The 22,258-nt window shown below is 37.9% G+C and overlaps 2 pseudogenes; both read left to right on the forward strand.

Annotated features, from left to right (window-relative positions):
• The first annotated feature begins 618 nt into the window (after positions 1 to 618).
• Positions 619 to 1,552, forward strand: LOC110137910 (olfactory receptor 5B12-like; annotated as a pseudogene).
• A 17,416-nt stretch (positions 1,553 to 18,968) lies between these two features.
• Positions 18,969 to 19,899, forward strand: LOC110125330 (olfactory receptor 5B12-like; annotated as a pseudogene).
• The last annotated feature ends 2,359 nt before the right edge of the window (positions 19,900 to 22,258 follow it).

Below are 22,258 nucleotides of genomic sequence, written 5' to 3' on the forward strand. Positions count from 1 at the left end.
TAGAACTTGATATATTAAAATTTGTATTACTAGAACATAGCACTGCTCATGATACAACAGTGGTAATCACAATGAAGCAAATTAAATTACAGTAAGCTATTTTATTGCATGAATATGCATATAATATGAATATGTCTGTGTTTGAAAAATCTGGATTGGGAGGCTAACAGATCTCATTTTTAAATTTATTTATTGTTCTTTTATTAATTTTTTGCCCACACTGTGCAGCATGTGACATCTTAGTTCGCAACCAGGGATCAAACCCATGCCCCCTACATTGGAAGCACAGAGGTTTCACCACTGAACCACCAGGGATCTCATTTTTAACAAATCTCTGCAATGATCTTGTATAAGTCTCCTTCCATTTCTGTACTTCAGTTTCAATCATTTATGAGGATAGAGGTACTGGGTTATATTACCATCCAAATTCTTTAAACTAGAACATTTTACATTTCTAATATTATTTAAAAATTACTTTTGTTGTTATGCCTATATTTAGTTTAGAAAATTCAGATACAAGGTATAACTTGAACATAATTACAGTTCTAAGCTCAGGTACCACCCAGATCCTCTTTTCTCATTGACATAGTGCATTTTCATAATGCATAAATAACCCCCATGGAGAACAGTACATTTGTGACTGAGTTCGTTCTTGCCGGGATAACTGATGACCCACAACTGCAGATCCCACTCTTTCTAGTGTTCACGCTCATCTGCCTCCTCACTCTGGTTGGGAACCTGGGGGTGGTCACGCTGATCCTGCTGGACTCTCGTCTCCACACCCCCATGTACTTCTTCCTCAGCCACCTCGCTCTGGCGGACGTTGCTTACTCCACAGCCGTCACTCCCAAAGTGATGGCGGGATTCCTCACAGGAGACAAGGTCATTTCCTACAGTGCTTGTGCCGCTCAGTTTTTCTTTTTTGGTGGCTTTCTCATTATGGAAACTTTTCTCTTGTCCTCAATGGCCTATGACCGTCATGCAGCAGTGTGTAAACCACTCCATTACACCACCATCATGACACAAAGGGTGTGTGCCTGGATGGTCGTAGGATGCTATGTTCTTAGTTTTCTGGAGACCTCTGTGCACACTTGGAATGCATTCAGTCTCACTTTCTGCAGATCCAATGTGATTGATCACTTTTTCTGTGATGCTACTCCCGTCCTGGTTCTCTCATATTCAGACAACAAGAGAAGTGAGATGGTGTTTTTTGTTTTGGTGAGCTTCAATATCATCTTTTCTATGATGGTCATCCTGATCTCTTACCTGTTTATCTTTGTCACCATTCTGAGGGTGCGCTCATCAGAAGGCCTTTTCCACCTGTGCTTCCCACCTCACTTCCATCTCCATCTTCTATGGGACAGGCGCCTTCATGTACCTACAGCCCGGCTCCCGCCATTCCATGGGCACAGACAAAATGGCATCTGTGTTCTACGCCATGGTCATCCCCATGCTGAATCCGCCGATCTATAGCCTGAGGAACAGAGAGGTCAAGGGTGCCTTAAAAAAGGCTGTGGGGAAGGCAAAATCCTCTCTAAGATTCATATCTTAATTATATAGAAACAACAGTAGTGTGGTTACATACACTTCAAATCAACTAGGGAAAATATTGACTTGCTCGGTCAATAATTATGTAATTTTTTACATCATTCCTCAACTTTTAAGTCTAGGAAACAAACGTGTTGACAAAATGTGATCTCAGGAATAATGACTTTGGAGGAATCAAGCATGAAACTATAATTCATATTTTAAAAATTCTTTTAAATTATATTTTATTGTATATTTGTTCCATGATCAATCATACTTTCATATGGACATTTATGCTCACATGCATATTTAAGTACTTGCCCCCTGCACCTTATTTTCATGCAACTTACATGTAAGTCACATACCCATGGGTGGAGAGAAAAATGAGTTCAAAAGTCAAATGGGATTGGTCTGTTTTTAGACTGCAATTTGAACCAGTGGTTTTGGTGTCTGATGATACATTTTAAATATAATTTTATATATTTTAAGATAGAAATAGTCATTTTGTATGTGATTTTATTAAAAAAGAACTCTATATTTGAAATTATTTCATTTAAATACTCAATACTGTTGCCAAACATCATCACTATAGGTTTATTACTGTTTTTGGTTTATTTTATTTTATTTTTTTTATTGACAATAAACATCATTAAATGGGCATCTTTACTTATCTCAATTTTCATCTTTATCAGCTCATTACCCAGAGTAATATCTTCATGAGACAGTTTTAACAGAAAAAGGCATAACAGAATATAAAGGGAATTTAATGAAAGTATAATTTAAAGCATGATATAAAAATAACAACATTTAGTTTTATAGCCAGGCTTAACTCTTTGTCTATAGATGCTCAGTTAAGGACACATTTTATGTTCCTTCCTTTCCAATTACAGCCGGGTCACCAACTGATAGATCACCATTCAGGCTCAAATTAGAGGTTGGGCTGACTGGTCCTTACCAGTCTCTACCACTCTCTAGAATAAGTAGTCTGGCTTTTAAATGTGGGTATATTAGAAAAGTAAGACTCATTCAGAGATATGATAATAATTGCTCATAAACATATCTCTTAAAACTAAAATAGTACCAATTTAGTCTAATGAGAATGTCTTTGAATGATCAATTCTCTATATACTTGTTTTTCTGCAATTATTTCTTTCTAGGTTAAATAATTTAGAACACATGTAGAAAATATATAAGAATGTAAATTTATTTTTGAAACCTTGGACCCATATGTGGGAAGTGATATTTTGAATGGGATGTTTTGAATCTAGCACTGAGGGCTCCTGTGGTTTGACTTGAAGAGCCAGCACATCCTTTTACGGGATAACAGAGGGTGGCTCAGTGGTAAAGTCTGCCTGCCAGTGCATGAGCTGCAGGAGCCATGGGTTTGATCTTTGGGTTGGGAAGGTCCCCTGGAGGGGGAAATGGCAGCCCATTCTAGTATTAATCCTAGGATAATCCAATGGGCAGAGGAGCCTGGTGGGTTACAATCCATGGATCGCAGAGTCAGACATAATTGAGTGATTGCTCACAACAATGAAATGGAGATAGTTAAAATGTATATCCTTCAGAACCAAGTGAAAGATCACAGCAACAGATTGTCTCTCCTGATAGGAAAGATTTTTCCTTTTGGAGAAAAGGAACCAGGTTCTTCATTTTCTATGAATTATCCTTATAAAATGCTAAAACCTCCCTGGAGTATTTCAAGTGTGAAGAATCATTTTGGCTACATATTTTGTAGATCCCAGTGTAAAAACAAAAGTGCTGAGCCCCTTGTTAAAAATGTATAGCAATTTTAAGTTAGCAAGAGCAGAGTGTTAAACCCAGTGCAGAAGCTTCTAACACAAGGTCTTCATGGCTACATGGGATTCATGCTCATGAAGCCATCCCTGAACACTCTACCTCCTCTTATATATAATCTTTTACAAATTATTTTATTGGTTATAAAGTTCAAGTTTTTCCATAACATCTTAAGGAAATGAACTTTTTGGCTAACCCAAATACAAAACCTTGATTTCTAAAGTATCATCCACATTTTATGTCATAATGAAAATGCAAAGTAAAGCAACAATGGAAGAATACTGCACGTCTTCTAGAATGGCCAAAGTCCAGAACACTGACAGCATCAAGTGCTACTAAGAACGTAGGGCAATAAGAACGCTTATGCATTGCCAGTAGGAACGCAAAATAGTACCATCTCTTTGGAAGACAGTTTGTCAGTTTCCTACAAAACTAAACACACTTTTATTATATAATTTAGCACTTGTTTTACTTGATATTTCCCCAAATAAGTTGAAAACTTAAAAGTAGCACACAAAAAGTAGCTCAAGAGTATTTATAGCAACTTTATTCGTTATTAAGAAAACATGGAGCAACTGATATGTCCTTCAATAAAGGGATGGATTAATATTGTGCAATTCAACAATAGAATATAATTCAGTGTTAGAAAAATGAGCTATCAAGCCATGAAAAGACATGAAAAATATTTAAATTCATATTTCTATGTAAAGATACCAATGTGAATCAACTTCCAACTGTCTGGTTTTGCTATTAACATTCTGGAAAAGGCAAAACTATGGTGATAGTAAAAAAAAAGTCTGTTTGTTATGAGTTTGGGTTTTGGAAAGGATGACTAGATGGATCACAGAGGATTTTTAGTTTAGTGAAAATACTTAGTATGTTCCTATACTGAAGGATAATACCATCATATATTTGTCCAAATCTGTAGAATATCCAACACTAAAAGTGAACCCTAATGTAAACTGTTACCTTTATATGGTTATGAGGTGTCAATGTATGCTCATTCTTGGGGAAGAAAAATAGCATTCTAGTGAGTGATGTTGCTAGTTGGGAGGCTATAAATGTGGGGCGACATGGGGCATATCTTAGAAATGATCATAAAATTTACAAAACTTAATTGAGATTGATCAAGAAAAAAGAGAGAAGTCTCAAATAACTTAACAGAAATAAGAATGTTTCAAAGTAAGAGCAGTTGTATGGTTACAATTAGTTGACAGATCCAATTTCTATAAAAGACACAAACAAACACTATAGATTCAAGGGAAAAAAATAATTTTTTTATGCTAAGTAAAAAATTAGGTTAATAATAATTAAAACTCTACCCAGAGAAAAAATTTTATGTTCAAGTGGCTTCACTGGTGAATTGTCCTAAACCTTTAGAGAAGAATTAATAACACAATATTGCACAGAATATGCAATAGGGAGAAACACATTTTTGTTTTGTGTATCCCTTACCTGCTTATTGTGGATGTAGATAATTTTATTACTTTTGTCTGTTAGCCTTCCTATTAACTTTATAAGTGGTTGATTTTCTACCTTTTTTTTTTTTTTGTATAATTGCCTTTGCCAGTGAGATTTCTACTTTCAGAACATTCTATTTGTGGTTGTAGCCTATTCCTTCCCACTTAGAGAAGTCTCATTTACATTTCTTGTAAAGCTAGTTTGGTGGTCCTGGACTCTTTTAGAGTTTGCTAATCTGTAAAACTTTTGATTTTTCCTTCAAATCTGAATGATAGCCCTTCCAGGTAGAGTATTCTTGGTTTTCCCCTTTCATCACTTTAAATGTACCATGCCACCTTCTTCTGGCCTGCAGAGTTTCTGCTGAAGGTTAGATGGTATCCTTCTGGTAGCTCCTTTGTACCTGATTTCTTTCTTTCCCCTTGTTTCTTTTAATGTTCTCTCTTTAATTTTTGCCTTTTTAATTACAAGGTGTCTTGGTGTGGACTTTTTAGAGTAGATCCTGTTTGGGATTCTCTGTGTTTCCTGGACTTGGCTATCTGTTTCCTTTCCCAGGTTAGAGAAGTTTTCAGCTTTATGTCTTAAAATATGTTCTCTTCCCTTTTCTCTCTGTCTTTTCTTCCTGGAACCCCTATCGCAAGAATGTTAATTTCCTTGATGTTGTCTTAGAGGTCTCTTAAACTATTCTCATTTCTTGATGTTTGTTTTTCTTTTTTTTTCTCCTGTTCTGCTTGTGTGATTTCCACTACCCTATCTTCCAGTCCACTGATTCATTCCTCTATATCAGCTAATCTGCTGTTGATATTTTTCTAGTGTATTTTTTTAAATTTCAATTATTCTTCAGCTTTGTTTGGATCTTCTTTATGTTCTGTACTTTGTTAAAAGTTTCACTATGTCCATCTTTTCTTCTCCTGAGTTCTTTGAGCATCTTTTGGAGCAAATCCTTGAACTCTTTGTTGGATAGATTGCATGCGTCCATTTAGTTCTTCTGAACTTTATCTTGCTATTTCATTTGGATCATATTACTTTGTTGCCTTATTTTGACTAATTCATTAATTAATCAAATTCACTACCTTATATGTATTTGATAGGTTGGTTATGTTCCCCGCTCTTGGAAAGTGGCTTTATGTAGGAGACATCCTACACGCCCCAGCAGGACACTCCCCTCTGCTCCCCAGTGCTCTGTGCTCCAGGGGAACCCCTGTATGGGCGGTGGGGTCATTTGCTGCAGCAGGATGACGTCTCTGGGTGTGCGGGTAGGTGTGACTGGCCTCTGGTCTGGCTGGTCACTGGGCCTGGCCTTGTGCAGAGGCTGTCGGCTGCTGGTTGGAAGGGCTGGATCCTAGCCAGGCTGACTGAGTGTCTAGGAGAGTCCTCCGTAGTGCTGGCCCAATGATGAGTCAGGCTGGGTCAAGGTGGCTGGCTATAAGCCCCCAGGGTGCCAGGAGCAAGTGCTGGCCTGCTGGTGAGTGCAAGTGGGTCCCTGGCTGACCCCCTGAGGGGCCCAAGAAGTGCTTAGGTACAGACGCCTAGGTGTAAGAGAAAGAAGTTTTCAGAATGTATGTACAGCATAATCACTACCATTAATTATAATCTACTGCATATTTAAAAGTTGCTCAGAGGGTAGACCTTAAGATTTCTTAACCAAAGAAAATAAATTGTAATTAAGTTAGGTGATGATATGTTAATTAAACTTACCAAGATAATCATTTAATTATATATATTATATATATAAAATTAGCACACACACATGCATATATGTACACATACGTGTGTGTGTGTGTGTGCTTCAGCCATGTGTGACTTCTTGTGACCCTGAAGACTCTTGAGAGTCCCTTGGACTGCAAGGAGATCCAACCAGTCCATCTTAAAGGAAATCAGTCCTGAATATTCATGGGAAGGACTGATGTTGAAGCTGAAACCCCAATACTCTGGCCACCTGATGTGAAGAACTGACTAATTTGAAAAGACCCTGATGCTGGGAAAGATTGAGGGCAGGAGGGGACGACAAAGGATAAGATGGTTGGATGGCATCACTGACTCAGTGGACGTCAGTTTGAGTAAACTCCAGGGGTTGGTGATGGACAGGGAGGCCTGGCTTGCTGCAGTCCATAGGGTCGGAAAGAGCTGGACACAACTGAGCAACTGAACTGAACTGAACTGATGGACTGTAACCTGCCAAGCTCCTTTGTCCATGGGATTATCCAGGCAAGAATACTGGAGTGGGTTGCTATGCCCTCTGCTGGGGTTTCTTCCCAACTCAGGGTTTGAAACAACATCTCTTACATCTCCTGCATCGGCAGGCAGGTTTTCTTACCTTTCTTATATACTCAACTTGGTGGATGTCAAATTTCTGTAATGTCATATAACAATTATATTTCAAAGAGGTGGAAATAATAAAAGTAAACATCATTATTTACAGATGCTTAACAAACTCATCAGAAATCAGAATAGGACATAATTTTCTATTATACTTTGCATTTGAGTCGGGATGTATAAAATTATTTCTCACTACTTGTTTGTTTGCTGTATATTTCAGGCTTCCTGGAAATCACATTGATAAAATTCTAATTGAACTAACTTTTTGGATGGTAGCAGAGATCATATACATGCTCGCTACAAAGGTTTTCTTCCTACACACAAAGAAATTTCCTTGCCGATGTGAGAGGAGTGCATGGTTAATATCCACCATGAATTTTTATCACACCCTCGTTCACTTACAGAAAATTTCAGAGTCGCTTGTGGGAGATGTCAGTGTCACTGAGTGTAAGAATGGAAGGTGTGGTCTCTCTCTACCGCTTAGAAATGAATTACTTGGCAATCAACTGGACACTTATAGGATTGTAAGAAAACTGAGAAATACAGTTTCATCTAAAGGTATGAAATATGGGTAAAAGGGAAGCAAGATTAGATTGGAATAACTCTGGAATACTTGCCATTTGCTAGATTTTACTCCAATGAGGCTAAGACTTCCAAATTCAAGGGGCACAATAGGCACAGAAAGATATTTACTTCCAAAGGGAAAGGAAACCCCGCAGGGTTTATGGAAGTAATGTCTGAGGCTTGGTGGTTCGATTCCCCAGCCTGTGTTTTCCTTCCTGCTCTGATATCCACATCAGCAGCTTCCAAGAGTGTTAATAGCCTCTTTTTCTTTACTTTTGAGAACAGTTGGATATACTGTAGAAGAAATACCAGCTCATACACCCATGACTTTCCTTAGTTAGTTCCCTAAGTACTTGGTCCCCAAAGGCAAGAATTTAATTAAAATATTGAGTGTATGAGGCCTGGACCTGTGGATGGATCACAGGAGAGCTTGTTCCTGAGAGCTTCATGCCAGAGTAATGCCCTTCAAGACATGTGTCATCAGACCCTTGAGTCCCAGTCGGACTTTATTCAAACTCACTAGAGTGAGAATAACCTGGTGCCCCGGGCCCCTTGTTCACTTGATTTTATTTTATTACAAGGGGGTCTCAGTGCTGGAGGCCATTTCCTTCACAGTGACATGACTATAATATGTTAGTCAGAATGACCTTGGATAGCACTCTCTGATAACAGGAGGAATCTTTTATGTAGACTGAGTGATTTACTGAGCATTTCACAGCCTCCATCTTATTTCACCTCCAAACCACCGTATGAAACATCAGGCATGGGAATCACTAATTCCATTAAAAAATACAGAAAGTGAGACTAAGGGTAGTGAAGGACTTCACTTTTGTTCCCCTCTGAAATGAGAAATCTAGAAGTGAGGACTTCTGAGGTTTGAAGTGTAGTGCCAAGGAATCCACTTATGGTCCAAAAGGTGCATTTAAATTAATAATTAAGACAATTCACAAGGTACAAACTTGTGGTTATAAAGTAAACAAATCTTGGGAGGTACAATGTACAGCATAGTGACTATAGTTCATATTCCTATATTACATATTTGAAAGTTATTAAGTGAGCAGATCTGAACATTCTCATCCCTGGGGAGAGAAATTGTAATTATATCAGAGTGGATGTTACCTACACTTACTGTGATGATCATTTGCAATACATTCAAGTATCAAATCATTACACTGTACATATGAAACTGATATAATATGTCTATTTCCCCTCTATTTAAAGAGGTGATTTAGGATCATACAGAGGGGGAAGCCATAGCCTGCTTGTCCTACTAAGCTTTCATCCAACCTCATCTCGTAGGGGCATTGGTGTTTATGTTGCTGTGACTTGAGTAGAAAAGTTAGTAGAAAAGGAATTGGGATTGCATCTTGGAGTAACTTTAGGAAATATTGACCATTGCTTTGCATATTTAAGCCATCCAGTCATTTTTCTTAAGAGTTAGAAAATAAGTGTTTTATATTATCATGTTTGATTCCTTAATATATATGTATTCACTTAAATATATTTCAGTTTAAAAAGGAAATTATTGGACTTTGACACTGAAATTAATAACTGATACACTGGATTAAAATCTGCCTCTTGTCTTGCTTATTCAAACGCTAGTGTTTTATTTCATTTTTTCCTTTCCTTTAGACTAGAGTTATCTCAGACTAAGTAATTAATTTTCCCTTTTTTGTCTCCTATTATTGAGACATTAGTCCTTCACTTATTAAGTTGTACCTTGATATTTTAATTTTCTTCATTATGAAATAAATGTACAACATTTTTATTCTGTTGATCCCCACCCCTTTTGCTCTTATTGTCAAATATTTTAGCTTTACATGCAATTAAAACTTTAGAAGATTTTTTGAATAGTATTTAAAACACTTAATATATTTATTTGTGTTATCAACATGTTAGTTTTTCCAGTATTTTTTCTAATTTTCTCTATTTTTCATTTTGGAACTTTTTTCCAGAAGAACCTCCTTAAATAATTCTCTCAGCATAGATCTATAGGCAATTGGATTATTCCACCCTACCCTGAATCAGTTGCTTATGTTGAAAAACTGCAGTCAGTCTCACTGTAGCTCTTACAAAAATAATGTTTAGTTTTTTGCTCTGGCTGCTTTTCATATTTACTTTTTGACTTTCATTAAATGAAAATATCATGATGAATTTGAGGAACTCAGGAGTATTTTGAATGATACTACATTTATTCTCAAACTTATGCTATATAAAGTTTATAGGAGTTCCTTTAAAAGTAGGTCCAGAATTAAATAAAGTTGGGAAAACATTGGATTTGTCAAATCTAAACTTTAGGATCACTGATAAGTAAATTCCCATGAAAGTGCTACACAGCATACTACAAATATTTGAAAAAATAGACTCCCATGGGTCACTTTTTGAGACAAGCACTCTTATTGTGACCCACTTCTACAATATACCAGTTGTTCTGTACTGTGTATGAACACCCTTCCTAGGAGAATAGCATAAAGTTTAAATGTCATACTTAGGATTTCTATAGCTTGGTTCCTCACATATAATTGTTGTGTGTTTTTTGCAAGCTACTTAACTTCTCAAATGTGTCTTTTGCTTCCGAATTTATTTTATTTTATTTTTTTTTTCCCATTTATTTTTATTAGTTGGAGGCTAATTACTTTACAACATTGCAGTGGTTTTTGTCATACATTGAAATGAATTAGGCATGGATTTACATGTATTCCCCATCCCGGTCTCCCCTCCCAGCTCCCTCTCCACCCCATCCCTCTGGGTCTTCCCAGTGCACCAGGCCTGAGCACTTGTCTCATGCATCCAACCTGGGCTGGTGATCTGTTTCACCCTAGATATACATGTTTCGATGCTGTTCTCTTGAAACATCCCACCCTCGCCTTCTCCCCAGAGTCCACAAGTCTGTTCTATACATCTGAGTCTCTTTTTCTTTTTTTGCATATAGGGTTATCGTTACCATCTTTCTAAATTCCATATATATGTGTTAGTATACTGTAATGGTCTTTATCTTTCTGGCTTACTTCGCTCTGTATAATGGGCTCCAGTTTCATCCATCTCATTAGAACTGATTCAAATGAATTCTTTTTAATGGCTGAGTAATATTCCATGGTGTGTATGTACCACAGCTTCCTCATCCATTCGTCTGCTGATGGGCATCTAGGTTGCTTCCATGTCCTGGCTATTATAAACAGTGCTGCGATGAACATTGGAGTGCACGTGTCTCTTTCAGATCTGGTCTCCTCAGTGTGTATGCCTAGAAGTGGTATTGCTGGGTCATATGGCAGATCTGGTTCCAGCTTTTTAAGAAATCTCCACACTGTTTTCCATAGTGGCTGTACTAATTTGCATTCCCACCATTTTTCTTCTGAATTTTAAAAGTTGATAATAATAATGTCTATATGAGAATTTTATGAGTACTGTATTAGATTGGGCCTGGCGTACAATATATGCTCAGCAGTCATGTATATGTTATGCAAATAACATATAATCTACATTTTATACACACACACATACACACACATATATATATGTACATTATACTATTAATGAAGACAGCATTACAGTCATTCTAAACGCTAATAGCAACTGACTTGTAATTTTCTGACCATAATCATCACTTTTTATTTGTAGCATAATAATTTGTAAGCATGTTTTATATTGCAACTTACAGAGTAAGCTTCTCTGTTTTCTGGGAAAAAAGGATTTAATATATTGTGTGTTCTTAAGGGTGAGTTAATAAAAGAATAGCAATAACCATAAAAACATTTTTGAGAGATTATCACTTTTGACACTGTAATGAGAATGTATATAAGAGTTGTCTTCCAAATATATTATGATACAGTGATACATACAGAAGTATCATGTCAATGTTACACAAGTGTTTAGAGTTTCATAGTACAAAATGGAGAATCTGGTATTTAAATCTAGATAAGTCTGTCTGAACTTTATATGCTCATATCTCTCACACTATATAGACACTGTCCAAGCATGGACTTAGAAGAAAGATTCTAATACATTTCTAGTTATAAGAGTAGCAACTATTTCTACCAGGATGAGAACAATAAACAACAAACACTGGCAGTCTAAGATTATAAGGTGGTCTCAATACTCTGGTGTATGAGAATTCCATTCAATCATCCCTCCATAGAGTAGACATTAATTACTCAAATTGTTACCGAGTTTAAGCTTGCTTTCCTTCATGCATGACAGACCAATGAAGCAGAGAGAGTTGGGTGACTGAGAAGATACAGACTAAAGTCTCAAAATATCCATCTTCTGGGGTCTGAATGCCAGGTTCTTTTATGGATCAGGAAACAAAGTAAAAAGTCCATTAATTTTGCAAATATATCCTAGGATGGAAACTTCAGGCAGGGGATGTGCTAATTCTTCCTTTCTGATATCTCCAGATGGACAAGGTTCTGAACAAAGGCTCTTTAACAGTCAGGCGCAGGGGCAGGATTCTCTGAGGCAGGCCATTATGTATGATTATAATAATAATAATAAAAAGTAACTAAAAGCAAGTCAAAGAAACAGTCATAATATGGAATCAAGGTTGGGTTTTCCCTGCAATAAAATATCACAAGGAAAATTCTAAGAATTACTCCACTGGGGCTTTTAAAACTGATAGACAATAAGAAATAGATTTTAGGTATGATGGATTCTCCTCGAGAAATAGGTTATGTCGTGGCACACAATGATGTTTCCAAATTAGTAGGAATAAAATGTACTCCAGTCTGAACCTAATCGTCAGTCCGAATGGTTGTTGCTTTATGCAGGACAGGATTTGAGTTATTTTTTACCAGTTGTCCACACTGGTCCTATGGTCCACACCAGTCATTCCTCCCGATAATTTTGGTCTTTGGGATGGACATTTTTGTTTCTTTGCATTTGTTTATGAATTTTTGTTCTGGTGAGGACATTGAAAACAAACTTTCAAGGAACAGGTATTGCTAACTATGCTGTCCTCCCTCTGGCTTCTTTAGATTCTGCCAACTTGTTTGACAATTTGAAGACACCATAGCTTTTCACTTTATTTGGGCAATCCTTCCTATGCGATGGAGAAGGAAATGACAACCCACTCCAGGATTCTTGCCTGGAGAACTACATGGACAGAAGAGCCTGGCAGGCTACAGTCCATGGGATCGCAAGGAGTCGGACACGACTGAGTGACAATCAGTCACACTCAGTATGTTACCTCTATCCATCCTTCATGTATTGGCTGAGGTGCTGATTCTCCTGAGAAAACCTTCTGCCTGTCATTGAAAGTATGTTTTTATGGGACTTCCCTATAGTAGTCAGTGGTTAAAAATCCACCTTGCAACTGCCTTGCAATTTAGGCGACAGATTCGATCCCTGGTTGGAGATCTAAGATCCCCCCATGCAGAGGAGCAGCTGAGTCCACTAGACACAACGAAACATCCCACCTCGTGCATCGAAGACCCACGTGCCAGCTAAGATCCGACACAGTCAGATAAACGAAGATTTTCAAAAGCAGATTTTCATTATTCATTCTCATATACCCACCTTGTTCTTTTTATAATTGTGTACCCTTGTATGTGAGTTTGCTTAATGTTTGTCTTCTCCTATAAACCTAAGCATGTGAGACTATGAACATGGTTGTTTTCTGTGGATATGTACATCCATAGCCAGGACTATGCGAAACTCATCTGGGACCAACACAGTGTTGAATGAGTGAATAATTCTTGTCAATGGTGCAAATGTTTCAGTTGGACTAAGACATGCAATTCTTTCTGAAATCCGTTTGGCTTAATAACAGACTTCTGTCCCTGTGTTTCCCCACGCTTATGCCAATATGGGGCCCTAGAGGTAGTGATGTAACTTGATTTTAGCACCATCAAAGAGAATTAATACAAGCTGTGTTAACACACTCACAGTCTCCCTCAGCAAGCAGAGCTGGATTCCTATGCACACGTTCGTCACTTTTTGTCCAGCAGTCTGAGATAGGGCCCTATTGTTGCTCTCATGGGGGCTTTGTCCCCTGAGAATTCCAAAGGTTTAGAACTCTTTCTTTCAGTTCCCGATAACTCCATGTGGCTCTAAAGGTAAAAGACCATATAAATGGACCATAAAATGTTACCTGACCACTGAGTCATTCAACTGCTTGCCCATGGGGTCTATTACCTTCTATGGCCTTGCCCCAGAGTGAGATCTCTCCCAACTGGGAGCCTGTAGTCATGACTTTGATTATGATGATCGCCATTTTCAAGACACTACAGGGGATTCTGTTCTTTTCTTACGACAGCAGTAGTCTTTCAGGGAGGATGTTGTTTGGGGCAGCCTATCTAATGGCTCCACTTTATAGATGAATATAAGGTGACAAAGCAGTTGAGTGACTTACCTGAGGAGACACACCAGCAACTCTTACCGTGCAGCCATGTTAGCTACTTCTGTGGCATTGCTTTCACAGTCTCTCCTCGCTCCAAAGTTCTTTTCCCTTTTGATCAAAGACTAAGAAGAAAATCTCAGTAGAATGTTTCTTATCTTTTATGGACTGAACTTCTGATTCAAGACTCATATGTGAAATCAATGAATTTGCCTGTTGATTCTTCAGCGTACCAGGTAAGCCTCCGATCAAATCTACAGTCTGTATATGTTTTCGGGGACAGAGGTAAGCAGGAAAATATATCAAGGCATCCATTTCCCTCCTGATTTATTCATAACTGAATACTGAATGTTTTATGCAACATACTGGATGTCATTAGGTGTCTGTGATTTTTAGTTATAGACTGTGTTACAAATACCATGAAAATTCTTAAGAAGAATATGTATTTACATTGTATAAAAAGAAAAGGAACAAGACGGTCTTGAGTCCCTGTTTTGCCTTACGTGAGCTTTTAGAACTTGGACAAATTGTTAAACCTTTCTCACTTTTAGCTTCCTCTTTTGGAGTATGGTATTACTAGTTAACAATTGGCTAATCCCGAGGTCTTTGAGAGTATCAATTTGAATCTCAATGTGAAAATTTATTATAATTTTGGAGAGCACATAACATTAATGAAAAAAGAGAAAGAATAGAGATAAATAATAAGGGGGACCCAGGATAAGTGACCAACTATAAAAATGCACTGAAATAAAAGGCATAAAAAATCATACCAGAATGAAAAATTTATGGGAATGAAGTAATCTGGACTCTAGCTTTTATTCTGAAACTTTGCTGGCATTAGGCACTCAGTTAATAGTTAACCAATTGATTAACTATTTGATATATTGACTGGTGAACTATAGTGTAAATGAGACCATGGTACCATCCCACTGGCCCGAGAGACAAAAATAATGCTCTCTGCTTGGGAATAAAGAATAGGAATATCCCAAATGATCAGCATTTTATATATTACTCTTGTACTTCTATACTTTCTGATCAGTGAATGTTTTTTATATCATTCTAGACCTTAGAAAAGCACACAACCTGATACACAGTAAGGACTTAGTAGCTGGAGAGAAAGTGAATGTTGGATGAATGACTAAACAAATTCCAGTACTTTATGTGGCTTATTAATTGGTATTATTCAAAATTTATATAACTTTTAAATATGAAAGTAATCTTTCCCTTCCTTTTCTTTCTTGATAGAAGGGGGAGAGGAATTTTATTGTAAAAATGTGTGGATATATTTCTTGTTACTCAACTTGTATTCAGAAAGATAGTATACTAGCTAAATTCCCAATAGCTAATTGTATATTTGATTCCAAAACCCATAATTTTAATTTCTCCATATTACTTGTGAATAAGGCACGCAATAAATTAGTCACTCATGAACAGGCCAATATAATGAATAACATATTTTGTGCCCCAGCTGGGGTAGAGCAACTATATATTAAATATTAGGAGAATATTTCTTGGTGATCAAGAACTCAGGCTTTGATTCAAAATGACATGACTTCAAATACCAACCCAGCTACTTGCTAGATTTATGGACTTCATTGTGTAACTCCTTGTGAGCAAGCTTCAGTTTCCCCATATTTGAAATAGGGATCGATAATGCATCAGAGGGTTGGGTGATAAATCAATGTAGGTATAGTATGCACGTATATTTCAGGTGCCTTGAAAATAGAAAGTACTCAGTAGTTTCTGACTATCATCATTTGATTCATTATTTAAAGTTGTACATCTGCTTATATAGTATTGATGATGTATATGGGAGATGAATCTAAAATTAAGATGGAACAATTTATTACAAGTAACAAAGTGATCAATGGTGTTTCGTAGGTTACAACAGAAAGGTAGTGACTAGAGAGCAGGAGTTTTTGAAGACTTCATGCAGTTTTGAAACTCACGTTGTTCTTTGAAGAACAAATCTGAATTGTACTAAGGGCACCGAGTAGCTTGTTCAATTTTTATTTACGTCCTGAACACCATATATGTGATGATCTGATCCATAAAAATCTGTAAAAGAGATTGCTAAAAAGTCTATACATGATTCAAAGACCTTTTATAATTCTATCAGTGAACTGGACTGTAGAGCTCAGTCGTGTCCAACTCTTTGTGACCCTGTGACCCCCTCGCCTATAGCCCACCAGGCTCCTCTGTCCATGGGATTTTCCAGGCAAGAGTACTGGAGTGGGTTGCCATTTTCTTCTCCAGGGGATCTTCCTGGCCCAGGGATCGAACCCAGGTCTCCAGCATTGCAGACAGATGCTTTCCCATCTGAGCCACTGATTCATATTAACACAAGATTGTGTTTGTAACTATTTTTTCTCCCCTGTAGGAAAGTGTTGACTTAAGACAGTCTTTCACATTGTTGAGAACAAAGATGGTAGAAAACAAAATGAAATGTTTTCAGCACGTTTTCGTCCCCCTCGCTAGATTTAGGGACAAATGATATAAGTATTGATTGGTGTAAGTGAGAACCAGGAAGGTGCCTCCCCTGGATGATGATGCCTCCCACGGCCTCCCCACCACACCAGGAGTAAACAGGGAGTGGGGACATGCATTTTCGGTCAAGACCTCCACCCTCCCCTCCACTCTCCAACCGCATGGCCTGGCTGTCACCCTCTACCTAGAGACCTGAGGACTAATCTCATTATTCTCTTTTTTGGTGTGTCACTCACCATGAAGATGAGGAATCTCAGGACAGCCCTCAATGGTTGTTAAATAAAGCCCACATCTCCTCATGTCCCTATTTCCAAGCCCCAGAGCCACTTCTGCCCAACTCCTGAAATCATTCTTCTCTTCTTTCTGAAACTGACGGCCAGTCATCAGCATGACCAGAAACTCTCCTCTCGAAGCTCCCTTAAGCTACTGTCCAGCTGAAATCCGCGTCCTGGGATAGCGCTTCCCTGGAGACCATCTCAGTGGTGACAGTTCTCTCCCCTTTCTTCTTAGGGCTGTACTATTCCATGATCTTGACTTTACAACATTATCATACTCTGATTTTTTTTCTCCAAGCTCCTTCATTTAGGTTTTAAAGGTCTTTTCTAGTTTTGTGGATTTAATATGATATGTGAAGTTTAAACCATTAGCAAATTGCCAATATAGTTTTTTGGATGGACTGATGCTTGAAGCTGAAGCTCCAAATCTTTGGCCACCTGATGCGAAGAACTGACTCATCGGAAAAGACTCTGATACTGGGAAAGATTGAAGGCGGGAGGAGAAGAGGATGACAGGATGAGATGGTTGGATGGTTTCACCGACCTAGTGGACAAGAGTTTGAGTAAACTCTGGGAGTTGGTGATGGACAGGGAGGCCTGGTGTGCTGCATTCCATGGAGTCGCAAAGAGCTGGACATGACTGAGTGACTGAACTGAGCTGAATATAGTTCAAATTAATAAAATCTGATGCAACGGGTCCAATTGTTTATTCAACATTTTTTAGCTAAAAGGAATCTCAAACTCACCAAGACTAATCTGAAATCATCTTTCTTATTCTTTCTAAAACATGTTTCTTCTACACTGTTCCCTCTGTTGCTATACAAAAAATGGAGTCATCAGTGTTTCCCATTTCTCTAAAGTATTACGTTCAATGCATTGTGAAGTCCAGCCAGCTCTATTTGGAAATATATCTAGAACTGAAAACTTTCTCATTGCCTCTTTCACTACCGGCCTACTCCAAGTCATCAGCATCTGTTACATAGATTAATGAGATTAATGCAAAGAAAAATGAAATGGGTGAAATCATAGTGTACTAGACGTCATTCTCACATGTACATTTTCCTTATCCTCACCTACATTTTGAGTCCTGAGAGATTCTGTCACTACCTTCTAACAGTAAGAATATCTTCATTGATTGTATTCTGTTAAGTGCCAGGCAATGTCGTTGCATCTATTTCATAGATGGATAAACTGAGGCTAAGGCATACTAGTTAATATGCAATGTCATTCTGGGGAAAAAAATGAATTCTTACTTGGTAAGTAGAATTCAGGTAGCTGTAATGTCCTCTACCTGAGTAGACAACAAATATTGTATAAAAAGTTGGAGGAAGGTGTGAGTGGAATATGATAGTAGAAAAACTTTGGGGCAGAAGCAAATAAAACACATTGGGATACAGGACATTCAATTTTCTACTTAACTGGAATTCCTCTAATCTTCTTCTCAAATCAATGCATAGATGGTAACTGTGATCTATCCATAATACATAAAAGCCTGCAATGCCAGTTTGTATTATCTCTCCAGTTTGACAATGAGTTCAAGGCACAACTGATGGACAAATGATATTGAGTAATACCTGAAGTCAGTCATGGTACGGGATGGAGCAGGAATGTGCATCCAGATGTCTCTATTCTGAACTCACACTTTTAACTTTTATTCTCTAGACATCTTTATTCCTTGTACAGGATTCACTACGGTATCCCAATCTGTGGAAATTACATATTCTTTGTATCCCATTATCCTTTGAGGCTACTGAAGACTATAAAATGATATACTAAACTATGTTTTAGCAGAATATAACACTGCTCGATACAATAGCAGTAATTGAAATAAAATGAAGTAATTTACAGGGACCTATTTTATTGAGTAAACATTCAATAAAGTGTATAAAAATCTGAATTGTGACGCTAACATATCTAATTTAATAACAAACCCTGTGATTTTCTGTAAGTTGCCTTTTGTCTCTGAACTTTAATTTTGATAATTTATTAAGATAGAAGATAGGGTTGTATTATTTCCAAAATCATTTAAGCTAGAAGAATCTATTTTTCACCAGTGTTTAGAAATTACAGTTTGTTATTATGCCCATGTGAAATTTAAAGAATTTTGATACAAGGTATATATTGGACATAATGATAATTCTAACTCTATTGCTAACAAGCTCCTCTTTTTTCTTGCTATAGGCCGTTCGCCTACTGCACAAATAACCCCCATGGAGAACAGTACGGTGGTGACTGAGTTCATTCTTGCCGGGATAACTGATGACCCACAACTGCAGATCCCACTCTTTCTAGTGTTCACGCTCATCTGCCTCCTCACTCTGGTTGGGAACCTGGGGGTGGTCACGCTGATCCTGCTGGACTCTCGTCTCCACACCCCCATGTACTTCTTCCTCAGCCACCTCGCTCTGATGGACTTCGGTTACTCCACAGCCGTCACTCCCAAGGTGATGGCGGGATTCCTCACAGGAGACAAGGTCATTTCCTACAGTGCTTGTGCCGCTCAGTTTTTTTTCTTTGCAGTCTTTCTCATTATGGAAAGTGCTCTCTTGGCCTCAATGGCCTATGACCGTCATGCAGCGGTGTGTAAACCACTCCATTACACCAGCATCATGACACCAAGAGTGTGTGCGTGGATTGTCACAGGGTTTTATGTCTTTGGTTTTCTGGAGGCCTCTGTGCACACTTGGAACATATTCAGTCTCTCTTTCTGCAGATCCAATGTGATTGATCACTTTTTCTGTGATGCTACACCTCTCCTGGCTCTCTCGTGCTCAGACAGCCACAGAAGCGAGATCGTTTTATTTCTTTTGGTTGGCTTCAATGTTGTCTTTTCTAACCTGGTCATCCTGGCTTCCTATCTGTTTATCTTTGTCACCATTCTGAGGATGCGCTCATCTGAAGGGCATCAAAAGGCCTTTTCCACCTGTGCTTCCCACCTCACAGCTGTTTCCATCTTTTATGGAACAGCTTCCTTCATGTACCTACAGCCGGGCTCCCGCCATTCCATGGGCACAGACAAAATGGCGTCCGTGTTCTACGCCGTGGTCATCCCCATGCTGAATCCGCCGATCTATAGTCTGAGGAACAAAGAGGTCAAGAGAGCATTAACAAAGGCTGTGGGGAAGGCAAAGTCTTCTATAAGATTCAAATTTAATTAAATAGAAACGCATTTCCTATGTACCAATCAAGCTAGGGAAAATATTGACTTGTTAGACCAACAGTTTTATAAATTATTGATGTACTTCCTCAAATCCTTTATTAAGTGTATGATGCAAATGGCTTACAAATGTGATATCTCAAGAAAAACAGTTTAGGTAGTATCAACCTTGAACTCAGACATCTTATATAAAATTTCTCCTTAACTGCATTTCATTATTCACATGATCAGCCCCACTCTCATTTCATTCAATGTATATCAAGTAAATGCCCAAAGAAACATCATTTATGGAAACCTCATGTAAATCATTGAGGTAAATCATTTACATGTAAATCATGTAAATCATGAATCACACATTCATGAATGGACAAAAAATGAGTTCAGTATAAATGAGATTAGGCTATTAGAATATATTTGTAGTATATATTATATAGTTTAATAAAACAAGGATTTTGGTGTCTGATAATACATTCTTAAATATAAACTTGGTGCCAAATATCCTGGCTATAGTTTTATTGCTTAATGTTTTGTTTTCTTTTTTTTTTTCCCTGTTTCAATGATAATAAGCATAATTATATGGTGATCTTTAACTTGCTCAATTTTCATATTTATCAGCTTATTATCCAGAATGTACATTTTCATATGACAATTTGGGGGCTTCCTTGGTGGCTCAGATGGAAAAGAATCTACCTGCAATGCAGGAGACCTGGGTTCAATCCCTGGGTCAGGAAGATCCCCTGGAGAAGGAAATGGCAACACACTCCAGTATTCTTCCTGGAGAATCCCATGCACAGAGGAGCCTGGTGAGGTACAGTCTGTGGAGTCACAAACAGTTGGACGCGACTGAGGGGATAACACTTTCATTTTCATGAAAATTTTAATTTAAAAATTAGACCAGAGTATAAGACAAGAAAAATAATAATATAGGCATATTTTAATTTATGGAAATAAAAATAACATTTGATTTTAAAATAAGATTACACTGTCATCAGGTATTCAGCCTAGGACACAATTTATTTCCCTTCATTCCTGTTTAAAGTCAGGCTGCCAACTTAGAGACTGGCATTTAAGCTCAAAGTAGAAGTTGGCCTGATTGGTCCTTTTCAATCTCTATGAACAATCTAGCCTGTGTCTCAATTTTTGGATGTCAGAACACTACAAATCATTCTGTTATGACAACAATTATGAAGATATCTTTTAAAGAAATCTAAAGATTTAACATCATGATCAGATAAGATTTCTTTCACTTATTTACATGAATTATTCACCATCCAGAAATCAATCAATGTGGTAAACCACATTAGAAAAAGGAAAGATAAAAATCACATGATAATATCATGGATGCAAATGTCATGGTTATTTTGAAAGTAATTGCCTTAAATATGTGGATTTCTTTGGGTAGTATAGCAATGTCAGAAAAACATTTGACAAAATTCATTGTCCATTCATGATATAAAATTATCATTAAAGTGGGTATAGAGGGAACATATCTCAATGTGTAAAGGCCATTTTATGGCAAACTCACACCAACATAATACTCAACAGCAAAAATCTGAAAGCCTTCCAGGTTAATTTAAATGTTTAATATGTGGTCTTACATGCTTCCTATTAGTCCAGTTTTTCAAACCAGCGGACAGGACTCATCTTCCTGGTGTCAGACCCCCAGGCTGGGGTACCCAACATGCGGCTACAACCACTTTCTCTCCAGGGAGGATCTTTGCCCTGTAATCCCCTCTTCTGAGGCCCTTTCCAGGGGCACAGGTCCCAACCTGTTTGTTTCTCTTCCCTTCCAATCTGATTCCGTATAGAACTTTCTTACAACCTTGGTTCTTCAAAGTCCTTCTGCCAGTCTCCACTTGGTTTTTGGTGAGTGTTGCCCCATGTGAAGGTTTTTTTTTTTTTAATTGGAGAATATTTGCTTTGGGCTTTCCCAGTGGAACACACCTGCCAATGCGGGAGACACAGAGACCCGGGTTCCATCCCCGGGTCAGGAGGATCCCCTGTAGAAGGAAATGGCAACCCAGTCCAGTACTCTTTTTTTCTTTTTCTTTTTTTTTTTCCATTTATTTTTATTAGTTGGAAGCTAATTACATCATTACAGTAGTTTTTGTCATACATTGAAATGAATTAGCCATGGATTTACATGTATTCCCCATCCCAGTCCCCCCTCCCACCTCCCTCTCCACCCGATCCCTTTGGGTCTTCCCAGTGCACCAGGCCCGAGCACTTGTCTCATGCACCCAACCTGGGCTGGTGATCTGTTTCACCCTAGATAACATACATGCTTCAATGCTGTTCTCTTGAAACATCCCACCCTCGCCTTCTCCCAGAGTCCACAAGTCT

This window comes from Odocoileus virginianus, chromosome 10 (assembly GCF_023699985.2).
Source record: "Odocoileus virginianus isolate 20LAN1187 ecotype Illinois chromosome 10, Ovbor_1.2, whole genome shotgun sequence".
NCBI classification, from domain to species: domain Eukaryota; kingdom Metazoa; phylum Chordata; class Mammalia; order Artiodactyla; family Cervidae; genus Odocoileus; species Odocoileus virginianus.